Source organism: Canis lupus, chromosome 35 (assembly GCF_003254725.2).
Source record: "Canis lupus dingo isolate Sandy chromosome 35, ASM325472v2, whole genome shotgun sequence".
Classification (NCBI taxonomy): domain Eukaryota; kingdom Metazoa; phylum Chordata; class Mammalia; order Carnivora; family Canidae; genus Canis; species Canis lupus.
The window spans coordinates 15,700,970-15,723,159 of NC_064277.1; the positions used below are offsets into that span (position 1 = coordinate 15,700,970).

Below are 22,190 nucleotides of genomic sequence, written 5' to 3' on the forward strand. Positions count from 1 at the left end.
TATTTCCTTGGGGCGGTGGGGGGTGGGGGTTCTACTCATGCCATTTTAGGACATATGCACAAATAGAAAAAAAAAAAAAGACTGAAAAGCTGACTTCCTCCAACTTAGGTTTCAAATAGCTCATTTTACTATGTCGCCTGAAAAGCATTTTATACTTGTTGAGAGTTACTTTTTCTGAACCATGCACATATCCTTATTTTAGTGTCTGCAAAAAGTTAACCTAATGTTCAAGATGTATAGAAGATGAATGAATTCTTTCAAAGATTCCACCTAGCATAATTTTATTGTATAGCTATCCCTTGAAATTTAATATGAATATACATTGGGGGAGTGGTTAAATGACTTTCTGGTATTAAAAAAAAAAGATTATTTTACCAAAAGTGAAAAATTGGGGGGAATTCAAAGAATGAAGCTATCTTTCTGTTTGTCTTTTTGTTTAACCTTCATCCCAAGGAACCATTTATTTGCTAGTAAGAAAGAACCAGCAGATTTTGTTTGGACTTTCTGGCAAAACAGTGTTATTTCATTTCTGTTTGTGCCTCACTTTTCTGTATGAAAGCAAAAGAGAAACAATAGTCTTTTAGAGGAACAATGAAAAGAGTTCAAGTCATATGGCATGAAACAGTATATGAAAAATCACAAATATCACTAATATTTTACTTTAATTTTTTTAAAGATTTTATTTATTTATTCATGAGACACACACACACAGAGAAGCAGAGACATAGGCAGAGGGAGAAGCAGGCTCCATGCAAAGGGCCCAATGTGGGACTCTATCCTGGACCCTGGGATCATGCCCTGAGCCAAAGGCAGATACTCAGCCCGAGCCACCCAGGCGTCCCACAAACATCAGTAATATTTTAACAAAGAGGAAGGATCCGATCAGCCTGAGATGTCCAAAAGCATGAGACTTACTTGCTCTCTACCTGAAAGAATTTTCAGAGCCTCACTATTTCCCTCTAGGGACAGCACCACTAACCACTCATTCCTTCTTTTGTGCACACAGGCTTCTCCAACAGTGGGCACTCCAAAGACACACCTCTTGAGAAAGACTTTCTTACATTTTGGGTGTGGTCTGCATATCGAAGTTCAAGCTGAAAGCTCTATACCTGCTTGGGTTGAATGGCATCCTTTCTTAAAGTGACCCACGTTTGTGCCTCGGCTTCTACAACCCAATATGCAAAATGATCCTAAAGGAGAATGGTTCTCTGCTGCTACAAATCCCCATTCTATGTCTCTGTTGGCTGTCCTACAACATCATCGCTGATGGAAAGAAGGTTCTGATGGAGAGGTGTCATTTGCCCAGGCTCAGGAGCAGGTAAGTAAGAGACTGGTTTTATCTACCCAACCTTCCTTGCCTTCTCAATGCACATGGGGGCTAACATCTATCTCGGCTTCAAGGCCTGATTCTGCTGCGCAGCTGTGCTTGAAGGCTTCCCTGAGCACCCAGCTCTGGTCACCTACCTCACTACCCGAACCAGGGCACCTGCCCCCCCACCCCCACCCCGAGGGCAGTAACTATTGAGTGCATATCACTGACACCTGAGCATCCAACAGTCTTTTAGTCAGTATATCATTTATTTAGTGAATTTTCATCTTTAAGAGAACACAAAAACTTCCACCTGGGCACTACTCCGTTAGAAGGCAGTCTCTCTAGGCTGCAGATGTTCCCATTCCCCCAGTGAACACGAATATGGTAGAAAATGTCAGAGCATTTTCCATTCCACAATCTCTGGGTGTTCTGTGTATCTCCTTCTCAGAAGGAGTAGCTCCTGCAGAGGCCCCGCCAGAGGGCCCATGGCCAGGAATTAGTGAGACTTGGTTGAAAGAAGTCTGAGATGGGCAGGGAAAAGGGGGAAGCCCCAAACCCTAAGAGATCCAAGGCCACATGACACCACCCTGGGTACCTGTAGCCGGAGCCCTGAGGACAAGCAGGCCTCCTAACAGGACCATTGAAAGCCGGTTCCCTCGTTCTAACAGCAAAATTTCCCCTTCACCCCTGCCCTGCTTATCTACTTCAGGTTTTTCTTTTTTCTTTCTTTTTTCTTTCCTTTTATTCTTTTTCTTTCTTTCTTTCTTTCTTTCTTTTTTTCTTTCTTTCTTTCTTTCTTTCTTTCTTTCTTTCTTTCTTTCTTTCTTTCTTTTTTTTTTTTTGCCCTAGTGCTAGAGAATGTGGTGACACAGATGGCAAATCTAAAAGGTACAAATTGCCAGACACACAGGAAATTCCCAAATCACTCTTATCAGAGTGTGTGTATGCAGTTCTCTTACTCTGGGGACTAGAAATTCAGCTGCCATTTTTTGAAGCTTATAAAGACAGCATAATGCTATATAAATAGGCACAGAGGTGTATATTCTGGTCTTCTCGTTTCTTCCCAGGAAAAGCGTAACTCCTGCACTCAGAGCAGTTCTTCTGAAAGGGGCATCAATAAACACACAAAATCCAAGATACCTTCACTTGTGCCCTCCTCAAAAGCAATGTAGGATGATGCCACCTGAAGAAAGCCTTTGTGACCTCCCCCCTCTCACACCACAGGAGACGTTGGATGGGGCAGACCATTTCTTTGTTCCAAATTGTGCATCATCCAGAAGTAAAGACAATGCGAATGATGCTATTCAGTAAATGGTGAGTTTCTTTCCAGGTAGACAGTGCACTTCAAGCCTGGTTCTCATTTTCAAAGGCGATGAAATGATCTGATGGCGAGAGACAAAGCCATGGCCATTCACAGAAGGCCAGGCGAGCTGCTCAGAAACAACCCATAAAGCAAACCACTCAAATGGAACAGGAGAGGAAATACACACAGTGCATGATTTAAAAAAAAAAAAAAAAAAAAAAAAAACAGAAAAACTAGGGTATCAGAAAATCCCCATACTCTATTGATAGTTCTATAAAACATTCTTTTTAAACAAATTGTTTCCTTTCCCACATTTACTTCACACATCGTAGACATTTAGTACCTACTTCTAAGTAAAAGAAACTCGATGGGTCGTTCTCTCCACGCCACCTCCTACCCACACCACCCCCTACCTAATCAAATGACTATCTGATTCAAGCAAGTCTCATTAGAACCATGTTTATATTCCTTTTTCTAATGGGTGAGTCTGCACATGGGAAGCCCAGGCATACACGAACACTTACTTTCCTTGGACTTTCACTCAACTATTTGCTGAGTGCCCACTATGGGTGTTGTGGATTCAGCCGGTAATAATGGTAATAATAATAATAATAATAATAATAATAATAATAGCCCTGCTTTCATAGGGCTCACAGTCTAGTCGAGGGGATGGACGGTTAACAAATAAATATATAATATATAAGGTACTTAAAAGGAAAATGAAGTATGCTAGCAGGTACAGAGAGATGGGGTGGGTGCTAGAGTACAGAAGTCAGGAGAGGCTGCTTTGAAAAGGTAACTTGAGAAGTCCTACTCAAGGAGGCAGAGAAGCTTAAGAAAGAAATACAGATCACTGCCTCCTTGCATATATGCTAAGCAATATGTTTTTAGAGAGAAGGGGAGAGGGAAGGGGAGAGGGAGAGAGAGAGAGAGAGAGAGAATCTTAAATAGGCTCCAGGACCAGGACAGAGCCCGATGTGGGGACCCTGAGATCATGATCTGAGCTGAAATCAAGAGTTGGATGCTTAACCAACTGAGCCACCCAGGCGCCCCTATTCTAAGCAATATTTGAGTGTGGAGGTGGATGGTTTTTAAAAACTTAACTTCAAAAGTGGCTCATATTTTATTTTCAAAAGGACCAATGGGTAGACTCTCAATTTAAATGACTAAGACTGGGACACCTGGGTGGCTCAGTGGTTGAGCTTCTGCCTCAGGCTCAGGCTGTGATCGCAGGGTCCTAGGATGGATCATCAGGCTTCCCACATCAGGCTTCCCACAGGGAGCCTGCTTTTCCCTCTGCCTATGTCGCTGCCTCTTTCTCTGTGTTTCTTATGAATAAATAAAATCTTTTTAAAAATGACTAAGACTATATTAGCACTCAAATGAGCACCTTTGAGTTGTCATGTTATGCAGGAGGGTAGGTATCACGATGGTGATGACATGAGATAGGTTTATTTATTTATTTATTTATTTATTTAGCATAAGACTGTGCTCAATAATTTAAAAGCGGTTATAAACTGAAGTTGTGCCAAATCACTGACTTTCTAGAAGCCAAACGGGCTAAAATGAACATTCGACCTGCCTCATTCAAGCTGATATATTATGCAAGGTGACCCACAGAGCCAGAAGAACCACCAGCGGTCATTTCACTCAACTTTCTCACGTTACTCCTTATAAATCGAGTCCACGGGGCCTTAGGGGTTCCAAGGTTAAGTGCAATGTCACGCAGAAAACCCAGGTCTCCTCTAACATGTAGGTGAATTTTCATTACCACCCCTTTCATGTCCAAGATACCACATCTTTGGGCCAGGTTGAGACACTTTCAAGAGCAAAGTTCACCTGCTAGAAAGATGGCAGCAGATCTGAGAGCGGGCTAATGGGGACAGGCGGAGGGGTCCTCCAGAGGCAGGCAGTTTGTGGTGCAGTCTTAAAAGAAGGCTGAGGACAGATACCACTAATTCCAAGGGCTGCTATGGTAGTTCCTCAAAGATGGATAAATCCACATTCCTACCCCATCTACGCGCAAGCACATGTTCTAATCTCTTGCTTTTCCTATCATAATGGAACACCTTTTGGAGAACCAAGGAAGGCAAAATATGAACTCAGTGTAAAAATGCACCAGGATCCCAAAAGATTGCTAATGACTAAGATGACTAATTTCACAACTTGCTGAGAAAATTGCAACTCTCCCCAACCCTCCCCCCCTAACACCAAGCAAATGCAATTTGGAAGAGGAAGTCCTTAGCACAGAAGGAGTTCACTAGAATTTAGTATTTTCTTCCTTTCTCTCAACACACTCCATTTACAGAAGGATTTTAAAATTACTTCAGTTGGCCATGTGGCATCTTAAAGTTTACACTTCAGAACTTCTTTGAAAACCTCATTTAATGTTTGGGGTTTGACAGGGTATCACATGGAGCATTCAAAGCAATGGTTTAAAAAAAAGAACCCACCAGATTTGAAACAAAAGCTATTTTGATTACAGTATCTGCATTATTCATTTAGATGTAACCTGAAACCTAAAGCACTTTTCCATAAGACACTTGTTTCCTAGGATAAAAATGCTTTAAAAAAACATCACCAGAAAAAGAGAAATCACCAGCAGTGTATTCTAATCAGCCATCTGATTCGGAAAATAATTTCTAGTAAAATATACCGATCCTCTAGGACTCAAATTATTCTTTAATATGTCATAGAAACTTTTACAACAAGAGAGATTTTTTTTTTTTTTTTTTTTTTAGTAAGTATTAAAGTGCCTACACAATACTGTGCCCCTTATGGGTCTTCAAACCAAGATGTCAACGGATCAAATTAACAGGTTACTTGTTGTTGCATACAGATTTACAAAATAAAAGGTAATATACAGACTTAACAAAATAGCACTTGATGGGGGTTATAACGTGTGACTTGTTCCAGATTTTCTTGACCTCAACCGTAAGACCAGGAATAGAATTCAGGTCTGGTGATTCCAGGAGCTGTATATTTCCACTGGAACCAATGTGAACATATGTACAAAATGGAAACACATTAAAACGCCAGTGTTTCCCACCATTTACACTGAGGCACTGGGAGATTTTTAATTTAATAAGCTTATTTTAATATGACTACTTAACCCTGAGGAAACAGGGGATAAAGATGCATATTTTAAATACACATTTTTAGAAAACCACGAAATAAAAAATATTCAGCGGAAATTTTTCTTTTCAGTGTTAATGCTTTTTCTCCCTGATATATGCCCTCATACGGCTGCACCTTGCTTTTTCAAAATCATTGTGCAACTGGAGAAATATAAGTGAAAAATGCCTGGAGAAGTTTCCCGACTGAATTGTTAAGAAGTGAAGAAGTTATTATAGAAAATTTTACGTATATTTATTTTATATATTTATAAAAATATATGTGCATATATATGTTATGTACACACATGCATTTATGTATATAATGTATGCACAAATATACAATATACATTAAGTATGTACATGTGTGCATGTATTTACACACACACACACAAAGTCCTAGTCAGAGCTGGTTCTTACTTTTCTAAAACTTTAAGAAAATACACTCACAGCCCATCCTGGATTTCCTGCAGCTGGATTCTTTCCTGATTAAAACCCTATAAACTCTTTTTCTTTTGGCACAATCTAACAATGAGGTGAAGACTCCAGAAAATAACAGAGCTGGTCAGATTCCTATGTTTTATGGCAGATAAGCCCCTTGAAACCCATAGTGTGCTGTATCCCCTCAACTACTTGATACTAAAGTTCCTCATGAAAAGCAACCGGCAGCTGATACTTTACTAATCCCAAAGCCCTGACCCTGCAACCTGATAAAAACCAGTAAGTCAGCCAATTCTGAATAAGAGAAGCACCCAAAACAACTGACTGTATTTGCACACCTCAGATATTTGAAAGCCAGGAAAAAACCCCAGAAACATTCATACCAAGAACCAACCAACCAACCAACCAACCACCACTACTGACAACAACAAACTTCCCTTAAATAAAAATATTTGCTTGGTGGAAATTCTCCTTGCTAATCCTTAGGCCTGAGAATTTTACCCCCTACCCCCCAAACTAAAAGAACTGGGACAGCCCAGTTGCAAGAGTCTGCTCTAAATTTGACACTGTGTGATGTCCCAGGAGCAAGGGCGCTCTACCAGTGAAAGAGTCACTGTCTTCCACCCGTTTATACCAGAGGTAGATAATGAGCAGTGCCCCACGGAAAGCGGAGAGAAAGGCAAGTTCACGGCAAATAAAAACAGAACCTCTCCTCTAAAAAAAGAAATTAATTGGATGATCACTTGGAGCTCATGCTAATGCCCCTTCATCACCCTGGCTCGGTGACATGCAATGATTCACAAATCCTTGCAAGGCAAGCCACTGCAGATGCTGCTCTTGTTAACTTACGACATTCACTGCGCGCCGTTCGCAGGTAGCCCTGGCTCAGCCTTCACCATGGAGACTTCCCACAAGAAGCTGGAGCGCTCCTAGGCTCAGGCGTGTTCTTTCTTCCTTCCAGAGGAGTGAGAAATACCTAGCGCGGGAGCAGAAGAGAAGAAAAAGAAAAAGGTAAACGCCTCATCCAATCACTCATTATCTCAACAAATGAAGTCTGATGATCAATTAGACTAATTGATCACCCACCGAAGACCATATTCCAGTACTCTCGCCTTAAAGAAGAAATTTAGTATTTTTGCTCCTGCCCCAGGAGACATAGCGTGGCTGGGTGAGCCTTTTACCCCTGTCCCTCCCATGCCTGCCCTCCCCACAAACCCATATAAGTTGAAGCCAATTCTGGGGGACTCCTGCTGTAATCCGGGCTGAGATGCCAACTTGCAACCCAACCTCCGACCACGCCACCTGATTTTTTACTCTCTGCAAAAGGGAGGGAGTGAGGACGATCACCTCTTGCCATTTTCATACCTCACTGGGTTGTTGGGGAGATCAATAAGATCACTCTTGCAAAGTACTCACAGTTCCCGAGGAAAAAGGCACTATGTAAACGCCAAGTATTATTAGTGGTCATAAGCCTGTTACTGAGCTCTGAGCCAGAATTTAAAAGCCAGCTCTGGCTAGCCACCAACAGGCAACTCTCCCCTGGGGCACCCAAATGTGCAAAAAGTCTGCTCGGGCTGCTGTGCTAAAACTTCCTTTCCATGGAGGGGTCCTGGGGAAGCCCAGGACCAGAAACAGAGCCTTCTGGAAACTCAGGGAGAAAGAAAGTGAAGGCTTGGATCAGAGCAGGAAGGAAACGGAAGGGGGTAGGGCGGTGGGGAGTGGAAGGTGGGTGACAGAGGCCTGAGCAGGGGCCTCGTAATTTGGTCCCTGCCACCCAGCTCCCCCCGATTGCTGGTTTACACTCTTTAGTGCACTGAAGCTTTGCAGGGCTGTGAAATTTTCCACTTGGCTGTCTGCCATTCCCGCCCACCGAGGATAACACTTACACACACACAGAAGTGCCACACCGATGCCCTGCTGGAGAGGACTGGGAGGATTTTGTTGTTTGTTTGTTGCTTTTAAAGAAAAGACCTATTCATAGTCTGATCCTTAATATTTTCCACACCTGGACTTCTTGATTTTTTCCCCTCCTTTAAGGCAGAGCCAAGGAACGGCTTTCCCCAGGCCAATATTATCAAGTTATTTTGACTTGTGTGTCCTGGAGGAGCAGGCTTGAGGTATAGGAACTTACGTGACAGGCCTGGGGGACAGTGAGGAACAGAGAATTCAAGTGCTAACTTTGCTAGAACCCTGTTTGCTTCCTGAACAAATCATCCCCAAGTGAGTTCCCTTTCAGAGCCGCAGCACACCGTGCAAAGGCGGGAGGCTCAGGAGTAGCGCTGTGGGCGTTGACACTGTTTTCGAGGGAAAATTGTGGTCCTTATCATAAAAGAACAACAACAACAAAAGGCAAAAATGAGTAAGTGCAAATCTTCTATTTGGAATTGGTGAAACCCTGACAAGTATCCCTCCAAATAGCTAAAAACTGGAGAGAAGAAAATGAGGACAGAGAGGAGAAAGGAGGTACCTGCCACGAATATGATTCACCAGGGCTTTTATAGTGAATACAGTTTACAAAGTGCTTTTGTCTTCTCTTTTTTTAATTGAGACATAATTGATAGCACTATATTAGTTTCAGGTGTACAATGTGCTTTCCTATTCATTCACCCGTTCATTCATTCACTGGATGGATGTTTACTTGGTGCTTACTGTATGCACCAAGTTCTAAGTTCATGATGGTGAACAAGATGAACAAGGACTATACCTTCAAGGGGCTCAGTGTCTCAGGAGGGACAGACATGGCAATCAGTGTATACCCTCGCCAGGCCATGTGTGACACTTGAAAATTGGGTGTGCGTTATGAAGGAAAAAGAAACACTGGGATTTGCGATCATAATTGGGAATACTTCACTTGGGATGGGCTTCGGAAGGCTTTTCTTACAAAACCACCATTTGAGAGAAGTTAGCCAGGTAGGGGACACAGCCTCTGCATGATGGGACCGGACTGGATACATGCGACCGGTGTCTGGTATTTTTTTTTAAGATGTTTTATTTATTTATTAGACACAGAGAGAGAGAGAGAGGCAGAGACACAGGCAGAAGGAGAAGCAGGCTCCCTGCGGGGAGCCTGATGTGGGACTCGATCCCCGGTGTCTAGGATCACGCCCTGGGCCAAAGGCAGGCGCTAAACCACTAAGCCACCAGGGCTGCCCAATGTCTCGTATTTTTATCTTCTTTTTTTCTGGCCATTTCAACGGGGCCTCCTTTGTCAAGAAACGAGCAACACAACTGTTCTCAGTACCTTGAAAGAAGAGATGATTTCTTCTTTCTGACCGCCAGGCCATCAGCACAACAAACACTAGTAATTTCTGCTAGAGGAGCACCATTCCATGCAGGTATTATACTTGATGTGACAGGAGAGGAAGCCTCCGGTTTCCTAATGCATCTCATGTCACCCTGTCACCCAGTCATCACAGTGAAATAAAAGGAAGCTCTGTTAACACCTGCATGCCACAGCTGGAGTTAAGAAAGCCCTCCCCCGCCCCCAAAAGGGCTAAAAACAGATCACATTACATGTAAACTTCTGAAAAAAATCTTCCTTGTGCCTTGCATTAGGTTCCAAATTTGCTGGCTTCCTCTTCACTCTTAAGATGTTTTTATCATTTTTCTCTTGGACTCCAGGCAGCACTGATGTCCACCTTCAAGAGTGTCCTGTGAGCCTTCTCATTTGGTTCTCGGCTTGGTTACCTGTTTATTTACCCAGGCAAGCAGCATGATGCAAAGCAATAAAAAGCAATGGAAGTGTTATGTTCATCTGAAGTGTTTTCTTGTTCCCTATCACCCCCGATCTGGTACAACTTAATCCTTCCACTAGGGAAAATCAGCTAATTCGCTTTCTTCATCCTGCAAAATGAAGGCATCCTCAGACAGGTTCATTCATGTCCTCCCCGTGAATGAAGGGAGTTTGAAAGTCTGTTTGAAACAAATAAGCCAAACGTCTACTTGAGCCTTGTCCCATTTAAAGACATCCAGGACGAAATGTAATTTCTCCTACAAGTTTCTCATATCACCAAAACCCCCAAATTAATAATACTTCAAGTCCAAAGTCTTGAAAATACAAATCCTCACTCTGACTTAGCAATTGTGATGAACTTTAGCAAACTTTGTGGATGGGGGGGGGGGTGGGGAGAGCAGGAAAAAGCTCTTCTGGAATCTAAGCATCCAATACCTCCATCATCAGACTTGGGAAATCATGCCAGGCTGACAGTTTCCTCCTCTGGTCCAGAGAAGAAGATGACACAATGCCAATGTCTCCTTCCCCTGACTGCCCACAGCACTCACAGTCTCTACCACACATTTTGACTCCAGGTCCTTTTCAATTCAGCACTCCATTATACTGCCTTCCTATACTCTACTGGATTTACTTAAGTCTTGAAGGTTCAGAAAGTTTATAAGCTCCTTGATGAAAGAAACCTTGCCGTGCCTTTCTTTTGCAGCCTCCTCACGGTGTCTAGCAGGAGAGCTTGAATTTAAATTAAATGATCCATATCCAAAACCTGTTCCACGACTTAACCTTTACACCAAAGGAATGACTACTCTACAGCTGTAATTTAAGCCCTTCCCACCCGTCTCTGTCCTCTGGGATCCCGCAGCTCCTATGATGCCTATCGTCCACATGAAAGCCCTCCATGAGCTGGAGAACAATTAAGTCACAATTTTGCCTTTCTTTTGTTCTTCCAACCCATTATTATGTGTTTAGTCATTCGGGGCTTTTCAACAGTTGCCATATAGATCCTTGATTCTCACTGCTTTCCAAAACCACTGTTAAGGAAACCCTGGGGGGTGTATAGAGGGATGCGGACACTCTGAGGCAGTGGCTCAAGAACCTGAACCGTTATCAGAAAAACCTGGAGGTCAGGGCACCTGGGTGGCTCAGTCGGTTAAGCAACTGCCTTTGGCTCAGGTCACAATGTTGGGGTCCTGGGAATGAGTCCCATGTTGGGCTCCCTGCTCACTGGGGAGTCTGCTTCTCTCTTTCTCTCTTCCCCTCCCCCTGCACATGTGCACGTGCTCTCTCTCTCTCTCAAATAAATAAATAAAACCTTAAAAAAAAAAGAAAAGAAAAATCTGGAGGTCTTATGAAAACCTGGAGGTCACAGATACCTGGGTTCCCCCCACCCTGTCCAGTTTCTTCTCATTCATTAGACTTGGGGTGGGACCAGAGTACTTGCATTTCTAACAAGGTCCCAGGTAAGCCTGCTGGTCCGCGGACCACACTTTGAGAACCACTATAGGTAAGCTTGCTGTAAAGGTAAGCCTTTCAGTCAATGATATAGCCAGACAGAGGCTAAGCATCTTTGGGGCATATTTAATCCCTAGGAGATGGGTACACTGGAAAAAAAAAACAAAAAACCACACACCAAAAAGGCTTACCTACCTTATAATCTGGGGGAAATTTTTGTTGCCTTTTGGGCTCTTGTCTGCTCTCCCTCTACTGGCTTCAGGTCCTGTCAGGGTCAATTCTGCCCTTCATTTCTCCATGTCTTTTTCTTCTCTACTAGAAACTTCTCAGCCTAAGCACACACAGCCCATGCAATCCCCAGGAGACCTTCCCCAGGCTCTGCAACATTCCCCAGTGACTGTTGCCTCTCTCTTGTTCACTAATGAACACGTGAAAGTGTGGAACAAATTCAATGCTCGTACTTTACCAGATACAGCTTCACCTGCCTCCTAAAGCAGTGGCTTTTTCCTAACTGACTTCTCTTCTACTATTTGGTTATGGCTCATCAGTAGGTTTATTTTATTTAGTGGACTCATCTTTCTCCCCAACAGTGTCTTTCTTGAATGACTTCTCTCCCTTTCTTTCATTTTCCTGGCTTGGGTGGCCTCCCGACTTGGGTGCAAAGATGGGCCTATGCTTTAGTTCTGGAAGACTACAATACATATCCCTCTCACCAGGATGACTGACATTAGGGACAGGCACATAACCAAAGCCAATCAGAAGCCTCTCTCAGACTGGCTAGAACATGAGAGTGTGGTCTCCTAAGAGCTGTACTTACTCCCTTGTGAGGAAAGCCCATTTGAGAATGAGGCTTTGCAATAGGGAGCAAAGCCGAAAGACACAAAGTCTGAGTCCTGATGACGGTGAGGTGACTTGCATCCAGCTGTGCCAAAAGTTAAGATTTATCCCTGAATTTTTTTGCTATGTCGTAACAGACAAAAATCCAAAGTGGCTCCCCAGGTTGCCCTTATGTCCTGGTACACACACACCTTCTCCTAGTTATTCAGTCAAGCACTAATTCAGGTGCCCCTGTGAGGGGATTTTGTACCTAAAAGTAAGGTCCCCTTACTGACCTTAAAATAGAAAGATTATATCCTTAGTGGGCCTGACCTAATCAGGCAAGCACTTCCAAGGGATAGGCTCTTCTAAGAATGAGATTGAAAATGAAAGAATGGATTCCGTGGGGAGGAGGTAATATAAGGTATTACCTCTGTCATTACATGATAAGGTTTCAGAGACGGACACCAGGAGCTGCGAGGCACCAGCTGACAGCGCTAGCATGGGGGGCTTTAGTCCTACAACCGCAAGGAAATAAGTTTTGCCAATAACTGCGTGAGCTTTAAAGAGCATAGTGGGCCCCAGATGAAAATGCAGTTCAACTAACACCTTGATTTCAGCCTTATAAACACCTGAGTGGAGAAGCCAGCTAAGCTGTGGTATCTGCAGAAACCAAAATGGCATGGGTGTGGTTTGAAACCACTATGGTATAGTGATTTGTTATGCAACAATAGAAAACAAATATATATGAGATATAATAAATTCCTTTTTTTTTTTTTTGGCTTAAGTCACCTTGAGTTTTATTTGTCTCTTGCAACCAAAATATCCTAGTACTCTTGATTCCTCCTTGACGGTACTAATCTGGTGTTCCTCACATCATTTTGTTGTTCCTCTTTCTTGACTTATGTTCCTTCTTACTCCTTCTAACCTTAGGGTAGGTGTTCCCCAAGGTTACTGGCTCAGCCCTCTTCTCTTCTCTTTCTATGCTAATTTCTGCTTATGGCATATAGTTCTTAAATCTGTATCCTCGGGCCTGGCATCTCCCCTTTTCTTTCTTTTCTTTTCTTTTCTTTTCTCTTTTCTTTTCTTTTCTTTTCTTTTCTTTTCTTTTCTTTTCTTTCTTTTCTTTTCTTTTCTTCTTTTCTTTTCTTTCTTTTTTCTTTTCTTTCTTTTCTTTTCTTTTTTCTTTTCTTTTCTTCTTTTCTTTTCTTTCTTTTCTTTTCTTTCTTTCTTCTTTCTTTCTTTCTTTCTTTCTTTCTTTCTTTTCTTTCTTTCTTTCTTTCTTTCTTCTTTCTTTTTCTTTCTCTTCTTTCTTTCTTTCTCTTCTTTCTTTTTTTCTTTCTTTTCTTTCTTTCTTTCTCTCTTTTTCTTTTTTTTTTAAGATTTTTTTTTTATTTACTAGAGAGAGCACATGAGAGAGAACAAGAGCAGGGGCAGAGGGAGAGGGAGAAGCAGACTCTCCACTGAGCAGAGAGCCCAACGTGAGGCTTGATCCCAGGACTCCAAAAGCAGGTGCTTAACTGACTGAGCCACCCAGATGCCCCCATCTCCCCCTTTCAAGCTGCTGGATCTATGCAGTATCTATAACTTATGTCTGCTTCCAAACTTCTCAATTTTGCCCTCAAACCGGTCCTCCCCTTTTATTTCTGATTCTCCTAACAGCATCACTGTCATCTTCTCTTCCTCCCATGCCCATGGGCTGTTGAGTCTTACGGAGCCTGCTCTCCATGCCTACACTGCATGCTGGCTCAGACTCTGTTCCTCCTAGAGCAGCCTGCTCATTGGTCTTCTTGCCTTCAGTATTCTTCCTGCAAACCATCTGACTCATCACCGTTAGATAGATAATACAACTTCTCCATGCTATACCTTCACAGGTTCCTACAGCTTGCTGAAACCGTCCACTGTCTGATGGGTGAGACCTTTCACAGTTGGGCCCCAGCACATTTTCCTCCTGATGCACGTCGTATTGGCCAGAACACACAGCTCCTTCATCTCTGAGAGTCCACACTTGGATGCTACGGGTCAAAATTCAAGCCACCCTTCCCAAGGCCCACTCCGATCCTACTATCCTGCTAGCTTACAATGCTTTCACTGGGAAGTCCAGCGGTCCTCCCCTTGTCTGTGATTTCAGTTACCTGCAGGCAACCAAACTCCAGAAGCAGAGGATTCCCCTTCTGATGTAAGGCCACAAGGGCAACAGTAGCCTAAGGCCTCATCACCTGCCTACCCCATTCACCTCACTTCGCCTTGTCACTGAGGCAGTTCACATCTCACATCATCACATGAAGAAGATATTTCGAGAGACAGAGACCACATTCACATAACTTTTATGACAGTGTGCTGTAATTGTTCTACTTTGTGATTAGTTATTATTACTTTTTTACTACTTTATCAGTTCATAAATTATAATCATGAATAAATTCATTTATAAATTTGTTAATTTATAAATTAAAATCTATCACAGCTTTGTATGTATAGGACAAAACTATATACAGGGTTCAGTATTATCCATGGTTTGTGTTCCCTGTGGATAACGGAGTACTACTGTGCTCTTTTTTTCCTGAGAATGTGAACTCTGATAGTTTCTTATGCATTTTCCTTAGGATACTAATAATTTTATTCCCCAGGAAGACTGCAATAAACTATGAAGACAGGGTTTGTATCTGCCTTCTTGCAGTGCTTTTATAAATGGTAAACACTTGATAAATACTTGATTAACTGACTGAGAATGTGATATTTTACTTTCACTCTGACATGTCCTCAAGTCTCTTTACTCTGTGGTTACCAAATGGGAGAGCTCCCTTTCTGGTGACTTGGGAGAAAAATCATTACATAAGCCTCTATGGAAACTGCTCAATCAATGAAATGTTCTGCAAGAGCCTCTTTTTTTTCAACTCAGAACCAAAGCTGACTCTTTGTGTTTTCGTTCTGAGGAAGAAAGACAAGCAACCAGGGCTGCTGGAAACTGCAGAGTTCAGAAATTCTTCCTCTGGAAGTAGGGCCCCCCAGCAGGGTCCAGAGCCTGTCTCTACTTTGCTCACAAAAGAGCATATAAACATGAGTCACAGAGGCCCCAAAGCTCCTCTGTATCCCAAAGGCAATGAATGTCAATGTAGAACTTTCCGGAGAGGATGAGTGTCCCATCAGATTTTAAGAAGAGACAGAGGAAGGTGAAGGTTGGATGGAGCCCAAACCGATGGACTTCTGAAGAAGAGGATTTATTCATCGTATCATGGGATCCCTATTCAATCAACATTCAATGATTTCTGTGATTTATCCATTATAAATTCTTTTTCCAAACTGGTAAGCCTTGGATACCTTGCATGCATTTGAGATCTTTTCTACTGACATTAACTGGTTTGTGTTTAAGCAATAAAAACTAAAATTAGTATGTGTCTGAAGAACACATAATCAGAGAGATAAATATGCTGGGAAAAGCCCTTTGATCACACTTAGAAAAATCATAATTCATGTTGATTCATGCCACTGTTTCCTACTATTAGCAGAGCTTATCCCACAGAGGTAAGGCTTTATCCACACACATATAGGCTCGGCAGGTGTCTATATGCTGGTTACATCTCCTTACTAGTATAAAGCAAAGTTTGCTAAGAAATTTAATTATGCATCCAGTGAAAAGTATGTCTGCATAGCAAGAATAAAATGAAAATACATCTGAGAAATACCTAATCTGCATCAAATAGCTGTAGAATTGACATCTCTAGGAAATTATAGTTTGTGAAACCAAGATGGCACATCTCCTTATGGATGATTTCTTCCTGGCTTTACTGGTTTAAAACTTTGCTCATGAGGGGATGCTGAAATCCATCAGAAGGCACTTGGCCCAGGACACAAAGGAATCTTGCTCAAGACAGCACACTGCGGCTACACATTCTCTGGGTTACAAGTCCCTTTCACACACACTGTGAGTCATCCCACACCTTCGCCCTGAAGGAGTTTTATTCATGCCTGTTTGAGAAGGGCAGTGTTTAGTTTGGGTGTTGCAGAAGGGCTTGGTAAAGATGGGGAAGGTGGAGACAGAGTCTGCGCTTCATGTGTTGATCATCTGCAAAGCAATTACAAATCAGGAGCAGTTACATGGTCCATCTGGAGCCTTTGGGAGGAGTGCTCCGACTTTAACTGGCTTTCAATTTCTGCTCTTCTTGCTCTAGAACAAAATTTAGCAAATCAGACCAACATTTAGAGCACAATTAGTAAAAACTCTAAGAAAGAAATTTAAATATTTCCCCCTCACTCTCTTTTGATATATACTCTTAGGGGTTATACGATAGCATCTTCGCTTATTTGGTCTGACTTCACAAAATACCAAATGATGGGTCAAAGTAAAACAGGACAGAATCCACATACCCTCCATCTCCATGCTTTGGAACAGAAGCAGGCAATGGCACTCATCAAAAGTATTCAAAGGAGAACTCTGGAAGCATCCTATCAAAGCCACAGCTTCCTTTTCAATTAATAAAATACTACTGTGTAAAAGCACGGCTACAACCGGGACCTCAAATCATGCTAAAGAAGTAAGTTCGAGTATGGTTACAGGATAAAGGCTACTCAAAGATTTTTTTAAAGACAGAACTGTTTTCCCAAACTCAAGATCACCCAACTTTTGCATAATGTTGGGATAAGGAGACGTCCTGTAATTGTATTAGGCAAATCTCATTTGTCTTCCTTTTTTTAAAAATTTGTCTTCCTTTTTGCCTGCTTTATTGAACTAATAGAGCCAACAAAAATAATGACCCTATGTATTTTTTTAAAAAGATTTTATTTATTTATTTGAGAGAGAGAGAAAGCACAAACAGGAGGCACAGAGAGAGAGGAAGAGAATCTCAAGCAGACTCCACACTGCGCAGGGAGCCCAACGCTGGAGCTTAACGACTCTTAAGACCATGACCTGAACCGAAACCAAGAGTCAGACACTCAACCAACTGAGCCCCTAGGCACCCCTAATGACCTCAAATTCTAATCTCCTTTTTCATACTATTCCAGGTAGCTGCCTCCTTGTTTAAATATTACAACTTTCTGATGCAATCAGAACAAAAGTATTATAAGACAGAGGTGCTATTGTAAACTCTCTCCTTCTGGAGGAGGCTTAATAAAACTATTCTAGCTTAAAACCAAGATTTCAACGGTCTCAGCTATAAATACCAAGTAACAGAAATGCCACTTGGCATGAAGTCTAGGGATTACCTGTTGAAACACCAAAGGCAGGTATACTTTGATGTGGGCTACCTGGTGCCAGGGAACTACCAAGAAATACAATTATTCATTTTCTATGAATCTGGAAGTGAAGACTTGATACCGTTTTTGGAGCAAAGATCCACATTGTGGTAGTGGGGAGCATGGGGGAGGGGGTACTGGAGGGCGTGGGCATGCACACAGCCTCTTTGAGCCAGTTACAGGTACCATTGTCTAAAGTAATACCTCCTATTCCACTTGCTACAATGTTTTAAGCCCAAAAAAGGGAAACACCAAGTGTTATTTTCTGAGCAAAGGACCCCTGCAAGATGCAGCCACAATTTACCTTCCTGGTTCTGAAACTCGATCAAAATACCTGATGAGCATGTTTCATAAAAAAATCCCAAGGAGTTTCTTGACATAATGAGCATTCTAAAAGTTTCCTGCATTTCTTTAAAAATAAATATTAAAAAACTCCAAAGTCTAGCAACATCTGTTTGTCACATGGCTGGAGAGCACACATTCTCAGGGAACAGCATCCCCTCCTCCACTTATCAGAAAAAAGAATAAGGGGTGTTCTTTCCTCCTCCTTCATCCTCCAGGTTTAGGGGTTTATGCTCATATCATGGCTCAGGGGATTCTCACACTTAACAACTCCCAACATATCAAAAGAGGAGAAAATCTCTCGCTCCTTAATTGTTTTGTCGAATAAGCTCTCAAAAGTTCATTTTTGTTACCTTTTTTCAGGCAAAATAAGAGGCCTTTTACAAAAATTCTATTGCTAAAACAATGGAATTCTCCCGGGAATGACTTCGTTATGGAAATGAAGTGACAGCTTCTTTTATCTAGCCAGGCAGAAAGTCTGCATTTATAAAAGGCATTCAGAGCACTCAAGTGCTGTGTGTGGGCGGGCATAAAATGCTATTTTTAATTCAGATTGCAGCATTCCTCCCATACAGGTCTTTCAGATAATCATAATCATAATAATACTGATCTACAAAGAAAAAAAAAATAGATCCCCATTTCTGCTGACCCCAGCAGAAAAAGAGAGGAAGAAAAAAAGAAGGGGAAAAAATTAGGAGAATGACAAATACAGTTTCCTTCCACATGTGGACCACTCAGTAGGCTCAGATATCAATCTCTAAAGCTATCAGAGCTATCTATTATCCAGAATTAAAAGCACTTAAGCTCTGTGAGTAACAGCATCACATCTCACACACAAATTTACATATTTGTACGTGTGATTTTCACTGTGAGTTTGCAGGAATACACACACCTGTGCCTGCCAGGAAATACAGGGTGAGTTCTTCCAACTGTTCTCAAGACTTAACAGTCCTTGGTGATGCTGTGACGGATGTGTCCAGCTATGTGGCAGAGCCACACTGGAAACCCGATTTCTAATTTCAAAAGCTGGAAGGCCCCTCGGGTAGGCAAGAGGCGCTTGAGTTTCTGTCTGGACAGATTCTGAGCTTTCCAGGTCGGGTTTGGAATCTGCAGATGGAGATTGGAAAACGGCCTGCCATGTTCCCCCTATTGGCTCTGCTGGGTACCAAAGGCTGAGAGGGGTGATGGATGGAAATTCTGGTAAGGAAGAGATCAGTGTACATGACTCTGCAGAAGTAGGACACTGGAGACAACAAAGGAGAGGGTCAGAGTGGAATTACAAGGAAAACGGATAGAATAAGACCTCTAGTAACGGCTAAGTGGTCTAAGGCCACTGGAGCAGGATTAGAGATGAGACAGCAGGCAGGGTCAAGAGAGCTATTTTGTAATCGAAATAAAATTCACCTAACATAAAACTCATCATTTTAATCATTTTTTAACTTGTACGATGCGGTGGTTTTTACTGTTACCTCATTCTGGAAGATCTGCATCATCTCAAAAAGAAGTCCATATTCATTCTTCATTCTCTTCTCTTCTCTGCTCCTGCAAACCACCAACCTACTTTCTGTCCTACGAATTCAGACCATTCTGGAAGCTGCATATAAATGGACTCATGTGGCCTTTTGTGGCCTTTTGTGGCTGCCTTTTGTGGCTGCCTTCTTTCATTTAGTATCACGTTTTCAGGATTCACCCACTTTGAAGCCCGCATCAGCCCTGCGTTCCCTTCCTGGCTACATACACTCCAGTGTATGTATAGATCACATTTTGTTTCCCCATTCATCAACTGACAGACATTTGGGTTATTTCCATTTGGGGGCTATTACTAAGAATGCTACTTTGAACATTCTTCTTCCTATTTTTGTTTGAATGCCTGTTTTCAATTCTTTTGGGTGTACACCGAGGGGTGGAATTGCTGGATCACATGGTCATTCCATGTTTCACATTTTGAGGAATCGCCAAACCGGATTTCCACAGTGGCTGCACCATTTTGCAGAAATGTATAGTCTCCGATCCCCCCTCTTTGCCAACATCTGTTATTCTCCTTTTATTTTTCATGATGGCCATCCTAATGGGTATGAAGTGGGATCTCATTGTGGTTTGGACTGCATTTCCATAGCCACTAATGATGCTGAACATCTTATTAATGTGCTTGGTGGCCATTTATGTATCTTCTTTGGAGAAATGTCTCCCACGTCCTTTGCCCATTTAAAAATTGGGTTGTTGGTCTTTTTGTTGTTCAGTTCTAAGAGTTCTTTACGTATTCTGGAAACCAGACTCTTATCAAACACATGATTTGCAAGTATTTTCTCCCATTCTGTGGGTTGGGTTATCTTTTGACTATCTTGCTAGTGTCTTTTGAGTCACAAAAGTCTTTGATTTTGATGAAGTTCAATTTATCTATTTTTTGTTGTTGTTCCTTGTGTTTTTGGTGTCATATCTAAGAATCAATCTATCACCAAACCCAAGGTCATGAAGATGCACTCCTTTGTTTTCTTCTAAGAGATTTTTAGGTTAGATCTTACATTAAGCTTGTTGACTCATCTTAGCTAATCTTCTGTATATAGTGTGAAGGGTCCTGTTTTCATTTTTTTTTTTTTGCATGTATCTCACGTGATTCCCAGTTGCCCCAGCACCACTTCTTGAAAAGAGGTCAAAGAGGTTTTGCATATGGAATTATTTCAGTCTGTTCTCTTTTTTTAAAAAGGTGTGGTGGTGTGTTGTGGTTTTTTTGTTTTTGTTTTTATTTTTAATTTTTACAAATTACCTTTAACTGACTTTGTGGTTACAGTGAATACATCCCACATTTTGAAGATATAACAAATTTTCAAGGTCCTGACCGAACAGGGCCTCAGGGATAATCCTGAGCTTTCAGGGAAGGCAACCAGCTCCTAGGTGGTGCCTTTGCAAGGACTAATTTCCAAAAGCAACAAGTAGCCTGAAATTGCTGGGTTTTCTGTTCTTTAATTCCATTTGTTTCCATGTCTATACCCCTCTAGTGAACTGCTTCCCCTCCTTAGATATCGCTATACTTCTGTTCTCTATACCATCCCCAATACCCACCTATTAACTTGGCTCTTTGGAGACAGCCTAATAATCTGATTTATAGTAAGCCAGACATAATATACTTCTAGTATGCTGTCCAAGTCCCTGCTTTACGCAAATAAATAAATAAATAAATAAATAAATAAATAAATAAGGTTTAGAACCCCAGGTATCACCCATTCATCCACTGGAAGAAGTAGAGACCCAAATCTCCCCTAAAAGAGCATCAGTTTTCAAACGTGGCTGTACATTGTGATCCCCTGGGCAGTTTTAAAAATCCTAATGCCTGGGATCTACCTGCAGAGATCCTCACCTAACTGGCCTGGGCTGCAGCCCAGGTGATGGGATTCTAACGTACAGCCAGAATGGAGAGCCAGGTGCTCTAAGTCAGTTGTCAGAAGTGGCTGCTTATTCTTCCATCCTCGAAGCCAGCCTTTCTTGCCACCTCGCACCACTTGCAGTGTGTTAGGGATATACATTCTTCCATTTTAAGTTTGATAATTTCAAGATTTATTTTTATTTATTTATGATAGACAGGGAGAGAGAGAGAGAGAGAGAGAGAGAGGCAGAGACACAGGCAGAGGGAGAAGCAGGCTCTATGCCGGAAGCCCGACGCAGGACTCGATCCTGGGACTCCAGGATCACGCCCGGGGCCAAAGGCAGGCGCGAAACCGCTGAGCCACCCAGGGATCCCCAAGTTTGATAATTTCAGATGAAAGCTAACAAAAACTGAATTTCTTTTATTCTCATTTAATCTCCCCCCAAACCCTGTTAGTATTCCCAATGACCAATGACAAAACAAGCTCCGAGAGATGAAGCGACAGCCTAGACCATGAAACTTCCAAGTGGCAGAGAAATGGATTTTAATGCAATTTTTTTCAACCCCCAAGTCCATACCATTTAAGGCCTCTTGGTAATTTTAAAAGAGCCAACTGTTAGGAAGATGGTCATATAATTTGGTACCCAGGGCAGCCCGCCTTCAGCCCAGGGCATGATCTGGAGACCTGGGATCGAGTCCCATGTTGGGCTCCCTGCAGGGAGCCTGCTTCTCCCTCTGCCTGTGTCTCTGCCTCTCTTTCTCTCTGGATCTCTCATGAATAAATAAATAAAATCTTTAAAAAAATTTGCTGCAGCAATTTCACATCATCCACCCAGCACTCATTTCGTGGGATGGGGCGGAGGACTATAGACTCACTGAAGAGGATGGTGGTATGTGCTGTTCTTTCTTTCTGTTGCATGTGTCCTGCGTGTGTGAGTATGTACGTGAGTGTGTGTCCATACAAGGGAAGTGGGCCTCAGGGATATATCTAAATTCAGGAAGATACGACATGATTCCAAAAATGCAGCTGGGTCAGGTTTTCAGAGACCGCTGAGAAGCCATAATGTTTTCTAGTATTTTGATAAGAT

The 22,190-nt window shown here is 42.2% G+C and overlaps 1 protein-coding gene across 14 annotated transcripts in view; it reads right to left on the reverse strand.

Moving 5' to 3' along the window:
• The window catches only part of ATXN1 (ataxin 1), a 413,020-nt gene that overhangs the window by 153,323 nt on the left and 237,507 nt on the right, over positions 1 to 22,190 (reverse strand). For all 14 annotated transcript variants that reach the window (XM_035710478.2, XM_025443971.3, XM_025443979.3 and 11 more), the window contains one exon: positions 7,019 to 7,145. The gene's annotated coding sequence lies outside the window, so the exon portion shown is untranslated. The remainder of the gene's footprint in view (positions 1 to 7,018; positions 7,146 to 22,190) is intronic.